Source organism: Mytilus edulis, chromosome 6 (genome assembly GCF_963676685.1).
Source record: "Mytilus edulis chromosome 6, xbMytEdul2.2, whole genome shotgun sequence".
Taxonomy (NCBI): Eukaryota; Metazoa; Mollusca; class Bivalvia; order Mytilida; family Mytilidae; genus Mytilus; species Mytilus edulis.
Genome location: NC_092349.1, coordinates 35,935,574 through 35,950,211, shown reverse-complemented (window position 1 = coordinate 35,950,211; position 14,638 = coordinate 35,935,574). Strand labels below are relative to the sequence as shown.

At 42.5% G+C, this 14,638-nt stretch overlaps 1 protein-coding gene across 1 annotated transcript in view; it reads right to left on the bottom strand.

Annotated features, from left to right (window-relative positions):
- Positions 1 to 14,638, bottom strand: part of LOC139527592 (uncharacterized) — a 49,539-nt gene that overhangs the window by 34,721 nt on the left and 180 nt on the right. The gene's annotated exons all lie outside the window — the stretch shown is intronic.

Below are 14,638 nucleotides of genomic sequence, written 5' to 3'. Positions count from 1 at the left end.
TTATTCAATACATTCTTTTTAGATAAATTATTCGTATTTTTTTTTATCAATTACACAATGCAATGTCAAGAAAAATTACTGATTTAATGACAAAAACTAATGTTGTGTGAATATTCTTTCTTATCGTCTCAAATGTAATCGGAGTAAGTTTCAAATATATCTCGTCAATTTTGTGTATGAACTTGTTTTTATTTTACCTTTAGTCAATCATTCAACTTATAGATTTATTATAAAATTATTATATATTACACAATAAGATACATCAACAATTGTTGTTATCTTTTAACGATACGTCTGCAATTTTTCAGTATACAAGTCAATATTTGACACACCCATCGAAATATTATTATTATTTCATCTAAATATTAAAGTATTAAAAAAATGGTAAGCAAAAGTAAATAACATTACAAAATTATAACAAACGTCAAATGAATAAAGGAGCTGGAATGTCAGTCTTGTTCAATTATTAAATATCAATTAGAATGAATAAAATTAAAATATAATATGATAAGCAAATAAAAAAAAAAGTCGAAAATAATTGATAAATGCAAAGGGAAACAATCTAGTCCTATTACATTTATAAAGATTACTATATCGGCCCGATCAAGAGAACATACAAAGAAGTACATTATATCAAACAAAATAGTTACTATGCATATTTATAAATCTTTGTCAATAAGTATAATATTTAGTTCATTTTGGTATCAAATGAAAGCGTATTCACTTAGGATCACTAAAGACCCGTGTTGAATAATAATCAGAAAGTTAATAAAAAACAGGGCATATTTCCCCCGTTGTATAGTTGGCTTAGTACCGGTTTTTTATTCTGGAATTTCTGGAAACCAGAAAACACCAAAACTCAGTTAGGAGTTTGGTTTCGCATTTTGGCCCCTGTGGATTTTTTATATATGAAAGTTGTTGTGCAATAAAATTCATTTTCAGACAGCTGACAACTAATTTAGCCTTCAAAGAAGGTTTATATATAACATCATCAATGTTACTTTTACATGTTTAATGGGCTATTTTCTGTTTGACTTTCCGTATTTTCATAGCTATACCAGCCATAGGTCCAAAAATTAATGTAATATTTCTGGTGCACTTTCCCACCCGGGCATTTTCATGAATAAAAGGGTCTGGGACAAGCTTTCAATCCCACTAGGTGTGGGTAAAAACTTTGCCGTAGGGAATTGTACAGAAAGAGTGAAAAAATGAGCCCATACCCATTACTGTATAGATACCTCAGACTTTGGATGGACAGTGAAGTCTTCAGGTGCACTTTCCCACCCTGGAATTGATACGAGTTGAAGATATGGATAAAAGCTATCAATCTAACCACCTGCTGTCAAGAACTTTGCCGTAGGGGGTGGCAGTAAAGCCACTGCTGCCACCACCCGTAATGGACGAAAATGAGAAATTGGGTATGGGGTTTTCAGCTTCTGGTGCACTTTCCCACCCGGGCATTTTCATGAATAAAAGGGTCTGGGACAAGCTTTCTATCCCACTAGGTGTGGGTAAAAACTTTGCCGTAGGGAATTGTACAGAAAGAGTGAAAAAATGAGCCCATACCCATTACTGTATAGATACCTCAGACTTTGGATGGACAGTGAAGTCTTCAGGTGCACTTTCCCACCCTGGAATTGATACGAGTTGAAGATATGGATTAAAGCTATCAATCTAACCACCTGCGGTCAAGAACTTTGCCGTAGGGGGTGGCAGTAAAGCCACTGCTGCCACCACCCGTAATGGACGAAAATGAGAAATTGGGTATGGGGTTTTCAGCTTCTGGTGCACTTTCCCACCCGGGCATTTTCATGAATAAAAGGGTCTGGGACAAGCTTTCAATCCCACTAGGTGTGGGTAAAAACTTTGCCGTAGGGAATTGTACAGAAAGAGTGAAAAAATGAGCCCATACCCATTACTGTATAGATACCTCAGACTTTGGATGGACAGTGAAGTCTTCAGGTGCACTTTCCCACCCTGGAATTGATACGAGTTGAAGATATGAATGAAAGCTATCAATCTAACCACCTGCGGTCAAGAACTTTGCCGTAGGGGGTGGCAGTAAAGCCACTGCTGCCACCACCCGTAATGGACGAAAATGAGAAATTGGGTATGGGGTTTTCAGCTTCTGGTGCACTTTCCCACCCGGGCATTTTCATGAATAAAAGGGTCTGGGACAAGCTTTCAATCCCACTAGGTGTGGGTAAAAACTTTGCCGTAGGGAATTGTACAGAAAGAGTGAAAAAATGAGCCCATACCCATTACTGTATAGATACCTCAGACTTTGGATGGACAGTGAAGTCTTCAGGTGCACTTTCCCACCCTGGAATTGATACGAGTTGAAGATATGGATGAAAGCTATCAATCTAACCACCTGCGGTCAAGAACTTTGCCGTAGGGGGTGGCAGTAAAGCCACTGCTGCCACCACCCGTAATGGACGAAAATGAGAAATTGGGTATGGGGTTTTCAGCTTCTGGTGCACTTTCCCACCCGGGCATTTTCATGAATAAAAGGGTCTGGGACAAGCTTTCAATCCCACTAGGTGTGGGTAAAAACTTTGCCGTAGGGAATTGTACAGAAAGAGTGAAAAAATGAGCCCATACCCATTACTGTATAGATACCTCAGACTTTGGATGGACAGTGAAGTCTTCAGGTGCACTTTCCCACCCTGGAATTGATACGAGTTGAAGATATGGATAAAAGCTATCAATCTAATCACCTGCGGTCAAGAACTTTGCCGTAGGGGGTGGCAGTAAAGCCACTGCTGTCACCACCCGTAATGGACGAAAATGAGAAATTGGGTATGGGGTTTTCAGCTTCTTGTGCACTTTCCCACCCGGGCATTTTCATGAATAAAAGGGTCTGGGACAAGCTTTCTATCCCACTAGGTGTGGGTAAAAACTTTGCCGTAGGGAATTGTACAGAAAGAGTGAAAAAATGAGCCCATACCCATTACTGTATAGATACCTCAGACTTTGGATGGACAGTGAAGTCTTCAGGTGCACTTTCCCACCCTGGAATTGATACGAGTTGAAGATATGGATAAAAGCTATCAATCTAACCACCTGCGGTCAAGAACTTTGCCGTAGGGGGTGGCAATAAAGCCACTGCTGCCACCACCCGTAATGGACGAAAATGAGAAATTGGGTATGGGGTTTTCAGCTTCTGGTGCACTTTCCCACCCGGGCATTTTCATGAATAAAAGGGTCTGGGACAAGCTTTCAATCCCACTAGGTGTGGGTAAAAACTTTGCCGTAGGGAATTGTACAGAAAGAGTGAAAAAATGAGCCCATACCCATTACTGTATAGATACCTCAGACTTTGGATGGACAGTGAAGTCTTCAGGTGCACTTTCCCACCCTGGAATTGATACGAGTTGAAGATATGGATGAAAGCTATCAATCTAACCACCTGCGGTCAAGAACTTTGCCGTAGGGGGTGGCAGTAAAGCCACTGCTGCCACCACCCGTAATGGACGAAAATGAGAAATTGGGTATGGGGTTTTCAGCTTCTGGTGCACTTTCCCACCCGGGCATTTTCATGAATAAAAGGGTCTGGGACAAGCTTTCAATCCCACTAGGTGTGGGTAAAAACTTTGCCGTAGGGAATTGTACAGAAAGAGTGAAAAAATGAGCCCATACCCATTACTGTATAGATACCTCAGACTTTGGATGGACAGTGAAGTCTTCAGGTGCACTTTCCCACCCTGGAATTGATACGAGTTGAAGATATGGATAAAAGCTATCAATCTAACCACCTGCGGTCAAGAATTTTGCCGTAGGGGGTGGCAGTAAAGCCACTGCTGCCACCACCCGTATTGGACGAAAATGAGAAATTGGGTATGGGGTTTTCAGCTTCTGGTGCACTTTCCCACCCGGGCATTTTCATGAATAAAAGGGTCTGGGACAAGCTTTCTATCCCACTAGGTGTGGGTAAAAACTTTGCCGTAGGGAATTGTACAGAAAGAGTGAAAAAATGAGCCCATACCCATTACTGTATAGATACCTCAGACTTTGGATGGACAGTGAAGTCTTCAGGTGCACTTTCCCACCCTGGAATTGATACGAGTTGAAGATATGGATAAAAGCTATCAATCTAACCACCTGCGGTCAAGAACTTTGCCGTAGGGGGTGGCAGTAAAGCCACTGCTGCCACCACCCGTAATGGACGAAAATGAGAAATTGGGTATGGGGTTTTCAGCTTCTGGTGCACTTTCCCACCCGGGCATTTTCATGAATAAAAGGGTCTGGGACAAGCTTTCAATCCCACTAGGTGTGGGTAAAAACTTTGCCGTAGGGAATTGTACAGAAAGAGTGAAAAAATGAGCCCATACCCATTACTGTATAGATACCTCAGACTTTGGATGGACAGTGAAGTCTTCAGGTGCACTTTCCCACCCTGGAATTGATACGAGTTGAAGATATGGATGAAAGCTATCAATCTAACCACCTGCGGTCAAGAACTTTGCCGTAGGGGGTGGCAGTAAAGCCACTGCTGCCACCACCCGTAATGGACGAAAATGAGAAATTGGGTATGGGGTTTTCAGCTTCTGGTGCACTTTCCCACCCGGGCATTTTCATGAATAAAAGGGTCTGGGACAAGCTTTCAATCCCACTAGGTGTGGGTAAAAACTTTGCCGTAGGGAATTGTACAGAAAGAGTGAAAAAATGAGCCCATACCCATTACTGTATAGATACCTCAGACTTTGGATGAACAGTGAAGTCTTCAGGTGCACTTTCCCACCCTGGAATTGATACGAGTTGAAGATATGGATAAAAGCTATCAATCTAACCACCTGTGGTCAAGAACTTTGCCGTAGGGGGTGGCAGTAAAGCCACTGCTGTCACCACCCGTAATGGACGAAAATGAGAAATTGGGTATGGGGTTTTCAGCTTCTGGTGCACTTTCCCACCCGGGCATTTTCATGAATAAAAGGGTCTGGGACAAGCTTTCTATCCCACTAGGTGTGGGTAAAAACTTTGCCGTAGGGAATTGTACAGAAAGAGTGAAAAAATGAGCCCATACCCATTACTGTATAGATACCTCAGACTTTGGATGGACAGTGAAGTCTTCAGGTGCACTTTCCCACCCTGGAATTGATACGAGTTGAAGATATGGATAAAAGCTATCAATCTAACCACCTGCGGTCAAGAACTTTGCCGTAGGGGGTGGCAGTAAAGCCACTGCTGCCAACACCCGTAATGGACGAAAATTAGAAATTGGGTATGGGGTTTTCAGCTTCTGGTGCACTTTCCCACCCGGGCATTTTCATGAATAAAAGGGTCTGGGACAAGCTTTCAATCCCACTAGGTGTGGGAAAAAATTTTGCCGTAGGGAATTGTACAGAAAGAGTGAAAAAATGAGCCCATACCCATTACTGTATAGATACCTCAGACTTTGGATGGACAGTGAAGTCTTCAGGTGCACTTTCCCACCCTGGAATTGATACGAGTTGAAGATATGGATGAAAGCTATCAATCTAACCACCTGCGGTCAAGAACTTTGCCGTAGGGGGTGGCAGTAAAGCCACTGCTGCCACCACCCGTAATGGACGAAAATGAGAAATTGGGTATGGGGTTTTCAGCTTCTGGTGCACTTTCCAACACGGGCATTTTCATGAATAAAAGGGTCTGGGACAAGCTTTCAATCCCACTAGGTGTGGGTAAAAACTTTGCCGTAGGGAATTGTACAGAAAGAGTGAAAAAATGAGCCCATACCCATTACTGTATAGATACCTCAGACTTTGGATGGACAGTGAAGTCTTCAGGTGCACTTTCCCACCCTGGAATTGATACGAGTTGAAGATATGGATAAAAGCTATCAATCTAACCACCTGCGGTCAAGAACTTTGCCGTAGGGGGTGGCAGTGAAGCCACTGCTGCCACCACCCGTAATGGACGAAAATGAGAAATTGGGTATGGGGTTTTCAGCTTCTGGTGCACTTTCCCACCCGGGCATTTTCATGAATAAAAGGGTCTGGGACAAGCTTTCTATTCCACTAGGTGTGGGTAAAAACTTTGCCGTAGGGAATTGTACAGAAAGAGTGAAAAAATGAGCCCATACCCATTACTGTATAGATACCTCAGACTTTGGATGGACAGTGAAGTCTTCAGGTGCACTTTCCCACACTGGAATTGATACGAGTTGAAGATATGGATAAAAGCTATCAATCTAACCACCTGCGGTCAAGAACTTTGCTGTAGGGGGTGGCAGTAAAGCCACTGCTGCCACCGCCCGTAATGGACGAAAATGAGAAATTGGGTATGGGGTTTTCAGCTTCTGGTGCACTTTTCCACCCGGGCATTTTCATGAATAAAAGGGTCTGGGACAAGCTTTCAATCCCACTAGGTGTGGGTAAAAACTTTGCCGTAGGGAATTGTACAGAAAGAGTGAAAAAATGAGCCCATACCCATTACTGTATAGATACCTCAGACTTTGCATGGACAGTGAAGTCTTCAGGTGCACTTTCCCACCCTGGAATTGATACGAGTTGAAGATATGGATAAAAACTATCAATCTAACCACCTGCGGTCAAGAACTTTGCCGTAGGGGGTGGCAGTAAAGCCATTGCTGCCACCACCCGTAATGGACGAAAATGAGAAATTGGGTATGGGGTTTTCAGCTTCTGGTGCACTTTCCCACCCGGGCATTTTCATGAATAAAGGGGTCTGGGACAAGCTTGCAATCCCACTAGGTGTGGGTAAAAACTTTGCCGTAGGGAATTGTACAGAAAGAGTGAAAAAATGAGCCCATACCCATTACTGTATAGATACCTCAGACTTTGGATGGACAGTGAAGTCTTCAGGTGCACTTTCCCACCCTGGAATTGATACGAGTTGAAGATATGGATAAAAGCTATCAATCTAACCACCTGCGGTCAAGAACTTTGCCGTAGGGGGTGGCAGTAAAGCCACTGCTGCCACCACCCGTAATGGACGAAAATGAGAAATTGGGTATGGGGTTTTCAGCTTCTGGTGCACTTTCCCACCCGGGCATTTTCATGAATAAAAGGGTCTGGGACAAGCTTTCAATCCCACTAGGTGTGGGTAAAAACTTTGCCGTAGGGAATTGTACAGAAAGAGTGAAAAAATGAGCCCATACCCATTACTGTATAGATACCTCAGACTTTGGATGGACAGTGAAGTCTTCAGATGCACTTTCCCACCCTGGAATTGATACGAGTTGAAGATATGGATAAAAGCTATCAATCTAACTACCTTACGGGTGGTGTCAGCAGTCGCTTTACTCCCATCCTCCTACGGCAAAGTTCTTGACCGCAGGTGGTTAGATTGAAAACTATTATCCATATCTTCAACTCGTATCAGTCCCTGGGTGGGAAAGTGCACCTGAAGACTTCACTGGCCATCCAAAGTCTGAGGTACCTATACAGTTATGGGTATGGGCTCATTTTTCAGTCTTTCTGTACAGTTCCCTACGGCAAAGTTTTTACCCACACCTGGTGGGATTGAAAGCTTGTTCCAGACCCTTTTATTCATGAAAATGCCCGGGTGGGAAAGTGCACCGGAAGCTTACAACAACCTACTCAATTTCTCATTTTGGTCCATTTCGGGTGGTGGCAGCAGCCGTTTTACTCCCATCCCCTACGGCAAAGTTCTTGACCGCAGGTGGTTAGATTGAAAGCTATTATCCATGTCTTCAACTCGTTTCAATCACTGGTTGGGAAAGTGCACCTGAAGACTTCACTGGCCATCCAAAGTCTGAGGTACCTATACAGTTATAGGTATGGGCTCATTTTTCAGTCTTTCTGTACAGTTCTCTACAGCAAAGTTTTTACCCACACCTAGTGGGATTGAAAGCTTGTCCCAGACTCTTTTATTCATGAAAATGCCCGGTTGGGAAAGTGCACCGGAAGCTAACAACAACCTACTCAATTTCTCATTTTGGTCCATTATGGGTGGTGGCAGCAGTCGCTTTACTCCCATCTCCCTACGGCAAAGTTCTTGACCGCAGGTGGTTAGATTGAAAGCTATTATCCATATCTTCAACTCGTATCAATCCCTGGGTGGGAAAGTGCACCTGAAGACTTCACTGGCCATCCAAAGTCTGAGGTACCTATACAGTTATCGGTATGGGCTCATTTTTCAGTCTTTCTGTACAGTTCCCTACAGCAAAGTTTTTACCCACACCTAGTGGGATTGAAAGCTTGTCCCAGACCCTTTTATTCATGAAAATGCCCGGGTGGGAAAGTGCACCGGAAGCTAACAACAACCTACTCAATTTCTCATTTTGGTCCATTATAGGTGGTTGCAGCAGTCGCTTTACTCCCACCCCCCTACGGCAAAGTTCTTGACCGCAGGTGGTTAGATTGAAAGCTATTATCCATATCTTCAACTCGTATCAATCCCTGGGTGGGAAAGTGCACCTGAAGACTTCACTGGCCATCCAAAGTCTGAGGTACCTATACAGTTATCGGTATGGGCTCATTTTTCAGTCTTTCTGTACAGTTCCCTACGGCAATTTTTTTACCCACACCTAGTGGGATTGAAAGCTTGTCCCATACCCTTTTATTCATGAAAATTCCCGGGTGGGAAAGTGCACCGGAAGCTAACAACAACCTACTCAATTTCTCATGTTGGTCCATTATAGGTGGTGGCAGCAGTCGCTTTACTCCCATCCCCCTACGGCAAAGTTCTTGACCGCAGGTGGTTAGATTGAAAGCTATTATCCATATCTTCAACTCGTATCAATCCCTGGGTGGGAAAATGCACCTGAAGACTTCACTGGCCATCCAAAGTCTGAGGTACCTATACAGTTATCGGTATGGGCTCATTTTTCAGTCTTTCTGTACAGTTCCCTACGGCAAAGTTTTTACCCACACCTAGTGGGATTTAAAGCTTGTCCCAGACCCTTTTATTCATGAAAATGCCCGGGGGGGAAGTGCAACGGAAGATAACAACAACCTACTCAATTTCTCATTTTGGTCCATTACGGGTGGTGGCAGCAGCCGCTTTACTCCCATACCCCTACGGCAAAGTTCTTAACCGCAGGTGGTTAGATTGAAAGCTATTATCCATGTCTTCAACTCGTTTCAATGCCTGGGTTGGAAAGTGCACCTGAAGACTTCACTGGCCATCCAAAGTCTGAGGTACCTATACAGTTATGGGTATGGGCTCATTTTTCAGTCTTTCTGTACAGTTTCCTACGGCAAAGTTTTTACCCACACCTAGTGAGATTGAAAGCTTGTCCCAGACCCTTTTATTCATGAAAATGCCCGGGTGGGAAAGTGCACCGGAAGCTAACAACAACCTACTCAATTTCTCATTTTGGTCCATTATGGGTGGTGGCAGCAGTCGCTTTACTCCCATCCCCCTACGGCAAAGTTCTTGATCGCAGGTGGTTAGATTGAAAGCTATTATCCATATCTTCAACTCGTATCAATCCCTGGGTGGGAAAGTGCACCTGAAGACTTCACTGGCCATCCAAAGTCTGAGGTACCTATACAGTTATCGGTATGGGCTCATTTTTCAGTCTTTCTGTACAGTTCCCTACGGCAATTTTTTTACCCACACCTAGTGGGATTGAAAGCTTGTCCCAGACCCTTTTATTCATGAAAATTCCCGGGTGGGAAAGTGCACCTGAAGCTAACAACAACCTACTCAATTTCTCATGTTGGTCCATTATGGGTGGTGGCAGCAGTCGCTTTACTCCCATCCCCTACGGCAAAGTTCTTGACCGCAGGTGGTTAGATTGAAAGCTATTATCCATATCTTCAACTCGTATCAATCCCTGGGTGGGAAAGTGCACCTGAAGACTTCACTGGCCATCCAAAGTCTGAGGTACCTATACAGTTATGGGTATGGGCTCATTTTTCAGTCTTTCTGTACAGTTCCCTACGGCAAAGTTTTTACCCACACCTGGTGGGATTGAAAGCTTGTCCCAGACCCTTTTATTCATGAAAATGCCCGGGTGGGAAAGTGCACCGGAAGCTAACAACAACCTACTCAATTTCTCATTTTGGTCCATTATGGGTGGTGGCAGCAGTCGCTTTACTCCCATCCCCCTACGGCAAAGTTCTTGACCGCAGGTGGTAAGATTGAAAGCTATTATCCATATCTTCAACTCGTATCAATCCCTGGGTGGGAAAGTGCACCTGAAGACTTCACTGGCCATACAAAGTCTGAGGTACCTATACAGTTATCGGTATGGGCTCATTTTTCAGTCTTTCTGTACAGTTCCCTACAGCAAAGTTTTTACCCACACCTAGTGGGATTGAAAGCTTGTCCCAGACCCTTTTATTCATGAAAATGCCCGGGTGGGAAAGTGCACCGGAAGCTAACAACATTCTACTCAATTTCTCATTTTGGTCCATTATGGGTGGTGGAAGCAGTCGCTTTACTCCCATCCCCCTACGGCAAAGTTCTTGACCGCAGGTGGTAAGATTGAAAGCTATTATCCATATCTTCAACTCGTATCAATCCCTGGGTGGGAAAGTGCACCTGAAGACTTCACTGGCCATCCAAAGTCTGAGGTACCTATACAGTTATCGGTATGGGCTCATTTTTCAGTCTTTCTGTACAGTTCCCTACGGCAATTTTTTTACCCACACCTAGTGGGATTGAAAGCTTGTCCCAGACCCTTTTATTCATGAAAATTCCCGGGTGGGAAAGTGCACCGGAAGCTAACAACATTCTACTCAATTTCTCATGTTGGTCCATTATGGGTGGTGGCAGCAGTCGCTTTACTCCCATCCCCCTACGGCAAAGTTCTTGACCGCAGGTGGTTAGATTGAAAGCTATTATCCATATCTTCAACTCGTATCAATCCCTGGGTGGGAAAATGCACCTGAAGACTTCACTGGCCATCCAAAGTCTGAGGTACCTATACAGTTATCGGTATGGGCTCATTTTTCAGTCTTTCTGTACAGTTCCCTACGGCAAAGTTTTTACCCACACCTAGTGGGATTGAAAGCTTGTCCCAGACCCTTTTATTCATGAAAATGCCCAGGGGGGGGGAAGTGCACCGGAAGATAACAACAACCTACTCAATTTCTCATTTTGGTCCATTACGGGTGGTGGCCGCAGCCGCTTTACTCCCATACCCCTACGGCAAAGTTCTTGACCGCAGGTGGTTAGATTGAAAGCTATTATCCATGTGTTCAACTCGTTTCAATCCCTGGGTTGGAAAGTGCACCTGAAGACTTCACTGGCCATCCAAAGTCTGAGGTACCTATACAATTATGGGTATGGGCTCATTTTTCAGTCTTTCTGTACAGTTTCCTACGGCAAAGTTTTTACCCACACCTAGTGAGATTGAAAGCTTGTCCCAGACCCTTTTATTCATGAAAATGCCCGGGTGGGAAAGTGCACCGGAAGCTAACAACAACCTACTCAATTTCTCATTTTGGTCCATTATGGGTGGTGGCAGCAGTCGCTTTACTCCCACCCCCCTACGGCAAAGTTCTTGATCGCAGGTGGTTAGATTGAAAGCTATTATCCATATCTTCAACTCGTATCAATCCCTGGGTGGGAAAGTGCACCTGAAGACTTCACTGGCCATCCAAAGTCTGAGGTACCTATACAGTTATCGGTATGGGCTCATTTTTCAGTCTTTCTGTACAGTTCCCTACGGCAATTTTTTTACCCACACCTAGTGGGATTTAAAGCTTGTCCCAGATCCTTTTATTCATGAAAATGCCCGGGTGGGAAAGTGCACCGGAAGCTAACAACAACCTACTCAATTTCTCATTTTGGTCCATTATGGGTGGTGGCAGCAGTCGCTTTACTCCCATCCCCATACGGCAAAGTTCTTGACCGCAGGTGGTTAGATTGAAAGCTATTATCCATATCTTCAACTCGTATCAATCCCTGGGTGGGAAAGTGCACCTGAAGACTTCACTGGCCATCCAAAGTCTGAGGTACCTATACAGTTATCGGTATGGGCTCATTTTTCAGTCTTTCTGTACAGTTCCCTACGGCAAAGTTTTTACCCACACCTAGTGGGATTGAAAGCTTGTCCCAGACCCTTTTATTCATGAAAATGCCCGGGGGGGGGAGTGCACCGGAAGCTAACAACAACCTACTCAATTTCTCATTTTGGTCCATTACGGGTGGTGGCAGCAGCCGCTTTACTCCCATACCCCTACGGCAAAGTTCTTGACCGCAGGTGGTTAGATTGAAAGCTTTTATCCATGTCTTCAACTCGTTTCAATCCCTGGGTGGGAAAGTGCACCTGAAGACTTCACTGGCCATCCAAAGTCTGAGGTACCTATACAGTTATGGGTATGGGCTCATTTTTCAGTCTTTCTGTACAGTTTCCCACGGCAAAGTTTTTACCCACACCTAGTGAGATTGAAAGCTTGTCCCAGACCCTTTTATTCATGAAAATGCCCGGGTTCCCTACGGCAAAGTTTTTTTCCACACGTGGCGATGTTGTTTTTTTCGTGTCCAACGTACAGTCTTTCGGCAAGCCTCGCATGCTCCATACGGTAAAGTTTCCCACCGAATATGAAAAGTTATAAATCAGAGCAGGACCCACTGAAATGAGTGTTTGGGGGTTAAAACCTTCTGGGAATTGAACCCCAGCTACACTTTCTCAATAACATCCAAATATTAAAGAAAAATTCCTTGGCTCTAACTCCAAATATGGACAATTTTATGTTAAGGGGGTCCTGAAATCTTTTGAAAGCTTCCGATGTGCTATTTTTTAAGCTTTTCTAATTAATCGGACCAAATAACTACTTTACTTTAAAATTGATGACCCAATTTTTTTTTTACTTGCTATTTGAGGCATAGAACATGAAGAAATACATTTGGAAGGGGTTAAAAAAAAATGGCAAGTAACACACTTTCCACACTAAGGACTATATTTGTGGACAACGAAAAATCAAAGGACGATAACTGTATATCGTTCTCGGATCATTTGAGGCGGCCGAATGTATAGAAAGCCAGTATATAGTAATTTTTCCAACATAAGATATTTCTTATTTCGTTTATTTGAAAGCTTATACGTTGCACACAGGAACGAGTTTAAGTCAACTCACATTAAATAGATATTCTATGCTACGCTTACAACAGTAAAGACCGTAATGTATCTGATCTGTAGGTTTGTTCATTCGTTCGTTTTTCCGTGTATCCATCAATTTATACTGTATTAGGTTGAATCTAAGTCGACATTGTAGTCAGATCAAGTTGAAACTAGGTACACATGTTTATTAAAATATGTTCTTTTTAAAATTATTTACGGTTCTCTGAATATGGAAAATAATTGTGCGAGCAAATTATCATAGACAAACACTGTTGGTTTTTTTCTTCTAATTCAATTCGTTTACTTTTTATTCTCATTTCGTATCCGTAAATTACTAAAAAACTATTATGTGATGGGGGATATACGATCCGTTTTTAATAGTTTATTTGCAATCCTTGATTTTTGTTTACTATCTCGGTTAAGAGTTTGGAAAACCGAGAAAACGTAAATTAGACCTCAAAATATAGAATATGCCCTTCTCTATAGAGTAAAATACGTAGAGGGGCGCACTTTCCATTCTATAAATACATATATAATAACATAAAGTATGTGTTTATGTAGGGGAATAAAAATCGTTCGCTAAAAAAGATTGTTCCTTTGCTTTTTGTGTATTTTTCGCTGTGCATTTGCTGATTAAAGATACCCATATCTCCTTTTTTGTTTTATTGTATTACGATATTTTGACTTTTTACGATTTCTGGGACGTTCTCCCTTTACTAATTTATATTGATGCAGACATTTAGCAAGCAAACTAGGATAGTAAACTTGAAAATGATATCAGACAGAAAATACACGTTATTCGTAGTATTAATGTATGTTCAAAGTGTAACAGAAAAACGCAAACCGGAAGTCTAATCTGACTTAAAATTTCGCCCAATGACGGAAACATATCCGGACGTCTTTTTTCTCGTTTATCACCCCAAAAAACTCAATCTGAATAATCATATGAATGGATGACAAATGCGATTATGCACTGTACCCATAGGACACAGAGGCATGATGATTAATTTATTGTGGAAAGAAGAGAAGCGACACCCAAAATGAGGTCTTCTCGTTTAATAGTATAGATATACATAAAAGAAGATGTGTATGCCAATGATACAATTCTCCACTACTGACACAGGAATTTCTAACTGTAGGTACGGCCTTCAATAATGAACAAAGTGTAGACCTCATATTCAGCTATAAAAGGCACCGAAATGACAAATGTAAAATAATTCAATTAAGAAAACTTATGAACTAAAACAAATATGTTACGCATTTACAAACAACCACCACTGAGTAACAGGCTCCTGATTTGGTACAGTCATATGCAGAATATAGCGGAAATAAACTCGTGTGAAGGTGTCAATCCTACTCTATTAAACACGGGACAGTGGTATAACAGTACAACATGAGAACTTTAAAGCTCAGTTATAAAAGGCTTTAATCATCATATAGATACAAATAGAAATACATCTAACAAAAACACCGAGTGGATGTGGACGGGTAGTTATACATCCACACACCAAAAAGACATTATTTAAAGACCAGAGAGTACTCATAGTAACTGGCATCTTATTCAAACCCAATACAATCATAAATAGCAACTACTTAAAAATAATAGAACAGTTTCTCTCATTGAATGCTGTATTTTTGCAACTATTTAAATTG